Source organism: Thermochaetoides thermophila, assembly GCF_000221225.1.
Source record: "Thermochaetoides thermophila DSM 1495 unplaced genomic scaffold scf7180000011806, whole genome shotgun sequence".
Classification (NCBI taxonomy): domain Eukaryota; kingdom Fungi; phylum Ascomycota; class Sordariomycetes; order Sordariales; family Chaetomiaceae; genus Thermochaetoides; species Thermochaetoides thermophila.
Window position 1 is genome coordinate 725,568 of NW_006383023.1, and position 7,497 is coordinate 733,064.

Sequence of the window (7,497 nt, forward strand, 5' to 3'; positions counted from 1 at the left end):
ACTTGGACTCGAAAGATTCCGCTCTAGAAATAGCACCAAACACAGCCCCACTTGATGATTGCGGAGAACAGCTGATGACGGATGGCCCCTGGCTCGAACGTTTGGGGCTCAAGACTAACAAGCTGTATCGCGGCGAGCAGGGGGCAGTTGGTTGCTTTTTGGACATGAGCAGCTGGTTTACCCCGGTCTGTCTTGAGCCTCGATGGCACCAACTTCTCAGACGAGGATAAGCTTTATCGTGCTGATGTTAACTTGTTGGTGCGGCATGTTTTGGGTAGGCTGGCTCGAGACTTTATTGAGTCCTTGGAGGGGATCTTTTTTTCTGCTCATTCGGTTCGACATCTCTGCGTTCTAGCTCGCTTAGCTTTCGCATTGGCATCATAACCGAAGTGACAGCGGAATTTCTGTTGTTGTCGACTCTCGGATATGGACGCCAACAACTTCTGTATTGCATACAGAGTAGACTCAAAACATGTGCAAAAAGGCTGTCGACTTCCCCAGAATTTTGTGGTTAGCAAGGTTGATACGAGAGCCTCAACCAATGGGCGGTTTTGAGACTCTGGCAAGTCTGCCCTGAGCCAACCAGAAGAGGGCACCTCCTGCATCTCAGTTGCAAGGCTGCCACCTCATTCGGGGTTATTGAGATCGATACGACACTGCCTGCCATATGTCAGGGGAGAGAGACAACAACACGGGCTTCTGCCCGAGAAGGGTACCTATGTACATTACTCCGTCGAAGATCTTATCTGCAAGTCAGCTGCATTTGGGTAAACATGCAAGCGAACGGGTGAAGCTATGCTCAACTTGGCTTGGCCAGGGTAACATCCAACCAAGAGGTTTTAGGCAAATGCCACGAGAAGGCAACGCCCTGATGATCGTTAAAAGTCTAAAGCTTCGATTGCACATGAAACCACCAAGATATCTAATATCTTCTATCTTCCCAACCAAGTGTAGAACAGACAATCAGGTTGATTTGAGATCTGAGCAGCTCAATCATTTGTGCCACCATGGTGCGCTTCCCGCTGCTTAACCTTGTGTGACCTGAACAATAGTGGCCGATGGCCTAAAACAGAAGTATCTGCCTTCCATAAGCCCCCAAAAAGCAGAAACAAAACATATTGTTGAAAAGACAGCTCTGGACAATGGTGTGAGATCGCAGCCTCTAGAAAATTTTTCAGTGTGGCAAAAGCTTGTCAAGAATTGCCTGACAATTGACAGGTTGGTAGGCAGAGCGGCTCAGCTGACGCCTTAAGACTGGGCGCAATAGGGCGCCCAATGAGGACGTCAAGCTGGGCTGCGCCCGGAACGAGTTGTGGCAGTCTATGAGAAAATTTTTCACCACGCATGAACCGTTGAGGGAGGGCAATAAAATAAATCAGCAAGTACAAAGCCAATTATAGATGCCTATTTTTTTGTCCAGATTGTCTTCATTTTCATACCATCCAAGAAGAGGAAAGGCTCAACAGTTTATCCCGGATCTTGCATCATCATCTCATGGCAGCTGAACATTGGTCTTGGCTACTTCCACCCTGTCAGCAGTGTCGGCGGCATAAGCCGAGCTTGTCCCCCAAAGGAATGGTCAACAGCGCTTGGCGGCCAATCCAAACAGACCTTTTGCCCCCTGGCCAGCCACAACGCCACGGGCCCTGTGCAGGGGCGTGGAGGGAAAAAATAAACACTCTAGTCGAGTCCCAGACCTCAACTTGAGAGTGTTGTTGGCGTTGTCGATGCCAATGAACGGTCAGAGCAGGAGCAATTCCTCCAAAGGTGATGGTAGTGACAAGCAACTGTCGAACCTTCCGTGAAGTTTGACAGGTTAAACATCACTAAAAAGGAAACTCTGACAAGCAACCATTGAAGCACACTGCGACTCCAACATTAACCAGGGCCTAGCCTATTCTGTGTCTTACGGAGCGCTTTGTGTCTCAAGTGAAAATCCATAATTCCAAACCGACTTAAGTCTAACATCAGAAAAAATTTTTCATGCACTGGCTTCATCGGGCTCAAATGACTGTCCCTAGCCAGCCATTGTTCAACCCTTCCAATCCCACATTACCCATAGGCCCATCTTCCCCAGGGCATGTTGGTTGACCTGGTTGGCCCCGTTACCAGACATGCCCTTTCACTCAGCGCAGCCACTGCCGATAACGTGCGCAAGGTGACTTCAACGAGGCAGATAGAATTTTAGTGACACTTGGTACTGTGAAGAGATTGCCTGAGTCTCAATCCAGGAAAAGAAAAAATGCTATCGGCAAAAGAAGAAACTTGACAGGGTCCTTCCACAGAGCTTCCACGTTTTGCTTGGCATGGTTAGTTGGTTTTGTTTCTTTATCTGTTTTCCTGTGCCCCTTCCGCATGATGTTCCACGAAATCTGAGTTGTGATGGAAAAGAAACAGAAGCGATCGGACAATTCCTCCCCAAGCAATGTGGCGCCGCGACATTGTGAATGTATATTTAGGAAGCGAGAAACTTTGATCAACATACATAAGAAAGGAAACTCTAAGCCTTAAAACAAGTCTCATAAACAATGTACAGTGCTCGCGCCAGGATGCGATTTTTAGAAGGGGACTGTGCAGGTTGCCAGGCACGACCATGTCACACAAAGTACCTGAAGGCCAATTACTTCAATGATAAATTGGCGAAGGCCGGTCACTAACGAACCACTGTTGTGTGTTCAGTATGTGCAACAAGAACACCGGCTTTGAGACAGACTGCTGTTGAGACTTCCTTGCAGCTAAGATCGCCGATATGAGAACAAATGAGGGAGATAGACAGCTGGAAGGCCTGGTACTGGAAATCGAATCTCGTGTGCAAAGCTGTTTCATCTTCCCAGCCACCGCGTTGATGATAGTTCCTGACTCAAGCTTAGTCTCTTTTTCAATTTCTTCATTTTTCCGGTGCAGAAAGGTCTCGACATGGTCTCATCCTTGGTATACTATGCCGAAAATAAGGGATCCAGGTTTCAGTCTTTGAAGTACTGATTAAATTTTATAGAAACGTCCCTGAATCATCATGGCTGTAGGGACTGAGCTGTTTATGAAGGAGTAGTATGATCCTTCATATGCCAGGAGTCATTGACTGCTTACTAGCCATATGAAGGACTTCATAAACGTGACTTGACTCAGAAGAGACCTTTACGATTCCTTCGTAGATGCGGATCTATGATTTCAATGTGGTGTTGTGGAGCACTCACATGAAGTGGGGCCTTCAGTTGATGTCAAAACCATAGCCCAACTGGTCAGCCTTGTGTCCTAAGCAAAGACGGAAGCTCAATGTTGGATGCCCGATGTCGGCTCTTCTGCCAACGGCAGTAACGACAGCGATAGGAACAACAGCATCGGTGTCAGCATTGAAATATATCTCAGATGATATCGTTCATGGGATCCTGACACACAATTTCGCGATATAGATAGGGCAGAACTGGTCCAGACCTAAAGTTCATCCACATCTCGAACGAGATTTAAGATGAGATCGCGACAAAATTTCGCCAGATGAAGACAGGGCTCGGCAGTGAAGCCGATCCGGGGTGCGGACAGCCACAGAACAGGCAGGGCGCCGCTCCGCCCCACAAAATTTGAGCTTAACAAAGAGAAAAAAACAGAAAAATGGCCATAACTGATGAGCGGACCAGCCCGACTAGGCAAGGCCGGAGCCATAGTGGACCCTCCAAGACCTAATTCAGCCAATCGCCAAGCTTCCAGTTTGGTTCCCGCAGGGTTCCACACGGCTTGTTCGAAGACCCTGCTCTCCCGATGCTCCAAAGGCGTCTGCGATGCAGCAACGGCCAGTGCCTGCATAGACGGTGGGCAAAGGGAAATGCGAAAGTTGCATCCAAAGTGGATTGCCATTTTCGTTCTGGCACGATTCCATCAAGAAGCAGCCTGATGATTCTGTAGCCTGCTTAGTGTCAGGGAACTGCCGCGACCGTGCCCGGAACGAATCGTGCCACCACAGCGGAGTCGACACTGGTGATGGCAGATGCGGAACGGAAGCTGCTTTGGAGAAATGGCTAAGGTGCACTGCCTGGCGTCCACTGCCTGATCGTGTCGATGAGCAAGATGCAACACTGGTTACACCACACCACACTCTCCTATCTTCGTGCACTGCGAAAACGTTGGGCGCCGAGAAGGATGGCAATGGATGGGGCATGAATGGTATGTAGAGGAGCACTTCCTGCTAGGACTCCGCTTAGATCATGGTAGAGGTGCCGAACGCCGAAGACATTACTCAGTTGGGGTACCTGCCTGACACTGTATAGTCCTTTGCTATAGTACATTTGATATCAATACATAGACTGGATGGTTCTGAGGAAATTGTGAGATATCGAGCGAGGAATGAGATAGTCAAGGGGAATCATAGCATATCTGATAACAGGAAATCACGCCAAATGGCTTTGAGCCAGTGCCACGAAAGCTCGCGGTCACAGCTTCACAATGCTTCAGCTCTGCTAACATCATTGGTGTCGTTCTAGTTGCCGTGTTACCTATGGAAGTTGCTACACAACGACACAATTCGTCACTCATGTCTGGGAAACACACCACCAGCTGCAACAGCTGCCGAAGAGCTTCGAAATGGCGTGTGAGAAGGCGCCCATGCCGTTGACGAAACGTCCTGCCCAGCCGTGTCGTGATTCGTTGCCATATGGACATGGGTTGCTGCAAGAATATTCGAAAGCGGTTTAGCGCATGAAGGATGATGATACGGAAGGGGGCGATGGGCAAGGAGAGAGGGGAGTGTCGTACATATGTATGCGCTGCCCATCGAGGATGACAGTGCAAATCAGCAATTTGTGATGGAATCTGTACGGTACAGCTCAACGAAAGGCTGGGGAGCGCAACATCGACGAGAGGAAGTCAGCTTGGAAGATAAGAAGATTTACTGATTTGGGGATGTTGATTTCATGGCTGTCCTGGTGTTGGTTGTGCAAGACCTCGATCAGCTATCTTGCCGAGTCGTTTTCTTTCCTCATAGCTTTTGTCCATAGCAAATCGGTGTGCCCGGCTTGGTTCACAAGAGCCATTTGTGACTGGGCACCTTGCCGACCGGGCTCCCTGCATCATGTCTCACTGAAAGATCTAGAGCTGTGATGTCGTCAATGAAGGACACAGTCACGAGGCAGGTCATTGTAAACACTTGCTAAAATATATGGTAAAGCGATCTTCAGTTCCTTCTCTCCAAAACGGCACTCCGGGCTTGCAACTCGCCCTGACATTGGGCAATGGCAGATTCCTGGCTTTTCACGAACGAGTAGGTATTGAGCATGTCACCTCCGTGCCGTCTAGGCACGCTTTCTGCCTTTGCAGCTGTCTGCCGTCCTTCTGCAATTTGCCCTTCTCAAACTTTGATTGGCACTACTTTAATCAAGTATTCCAGGCTGGTTGGTAGCTGATGTCCTTGGCTGCAGGAGAATGAGGGATCTGCAGCATCCACAGAGGCAGTTCTGCCATTTAGACGCGAGGGACAGAATCCATCAACGAGGGCACGCAGTTCGAATTGTTAGAAGAATTCAATAGCCAATAAAATGAGATCTCGCAAGTGGTTGCTGTTCCTCACTCATTGTTCTGACGTTCGGCAACTTCTCAAGTTGAATGGCAGGACTTTGTTCACAAGTAGACGAGTACTTCTGCTTTGTTACCTCAGTGAATGCCCTCGTCGCACAGCAGTTGCGAGGCCCACGGAAGTTCGGTAGGTCTAGTGTTGATACTGTTGAATAGATAACTGCAAAGAAGTTACTTTGAGGGTTATCTTGATGGCACCTTGCAAAACCAAAGGCCGTACCGCCGTGCATTGACTATGTACTCGAAGGCCCTGTGGGTGGCTGTGGGGGTCAATGGACGGGAGATACGGAATGCCCAGGAAGAGCAGAATGATTTTCGATCCGTTCAAGGCATCTTGCGCAGCGCTTGCTAGCCGCTCGTGGATACCATAGCAATGCAGAGACAAGCAAGTGACGTTTTGGATGGGTGAGAATTGTTTCATACCTGTAATATTGCTATGAAAGGCTTTCAATGTCTGGAAACTATGTTTATCTTGCGAAACAGTGCCTGCTGATCCCGGTAAGAGGCTGCTGAAAGAAAGCCTGTTCGATCTTCATTGGCTCTTGGTCGCAGGCAGAAGAAGGTGAAATACACAAGGCAAAATACCTGATCGCTGGGGCCAGAGAGCCTAACGCAATGTAAACTCGCACCGAAGTGGTCTGTCCGTTCTGTGTCTCAATTCAATCCCCCCAATCTCAAGGCATGGATGGGACTGATGATGGGACCAGAACGTTGCCGATATCTTAAGGGTCAGGAGAACAACTGGAAGCAATGGCAACCCCCACTCACCATCGGAATTCCGTCAGTGGTTCACCTTGGTAGTTAATCTGCAAACTGGAGGGATTCCTGCTTGTTGTATGCAGAAAACATCCGACAGAGGCAATGTTGAAAAGTTCCGGATTTGACATCTCAACGATATATTGTAATGGCATGGAGCACACATAACGTGCACATAAAGCAGGTCAGGTACGTGATTGCTCATGGATGCTGAGAGCTGCTGCTGCTGGGAGGGAAAAAGAGAGTCCGGTGAGCAAGTGAGTGGGGTCTTGTCCACGAACGGCAACACGCCCCCCTGTGGGAAAGCCCAGAGTGGTCTCTAGGAGTGCTAAGATGGCGTCAAGCAAAGATTCTCCACTCTCGCCGGTTCGCAATGACCAGGGTGGTGCCACGACAAAACCATGCTATACTCACACCCTGGAAAGAATTTTTTCGCACTCCAGCACATAGACAACTATCCCTGCTCGCGAGCTATGACAAGAGGGGCATAGCGCGATGATCAGCCTCTGGCCATTGCAGGAGCTGCCCCACATGCCCCTGCCGCCTGGGCCTGAGTGCACGGGTACATCGCTTGCTCGTACATGTGCTAGAAACCAGTACGCAAAAATACCTCCCCGGTCCTGGTAGTTCCTGTACCTCGATGGCGCCAGATGTCGACAGGGCGCTATGGGTCCTTTGTGGTCATAGGTATGGCACTGCTCCGCTTCCGCTCTCGCTGGCAACCGCAACGGCAGGCACCGCCAGGATACTTAATCCAGGCCTCCCCAGCATCACTTGGCTTCAATTCCCACTTTAACATTAGGATAAGCTTCATTGTTTGACCCTTTCACACCACTTTCTCTTTCTTCTCCACCATTGCGTGCTGTCTTGAAACTCCTTTGTTATGAGTCAACAAGCCATCGTGTTATTATAATAGTCGGCCGCTTTTCCAACGCTCTCCCTCAGTCTTTCATCTCAACACCACGCCAGACTAAGCACTTACGTGACAGCTGCAACAACCAGGCACACACTACGATCAAGATTTAAAGTGTTATAACATCCGGACTTCGAACATTTGCTCAACACTCTACAGATACCGGGGCAGCCATATTATCAACACTCAAACTCGAGTCACCTCTGTTGACCGCCACTTCTGAACAACACACTCTCTCCCGCACACATACACTTTGCAAAACAGCTACA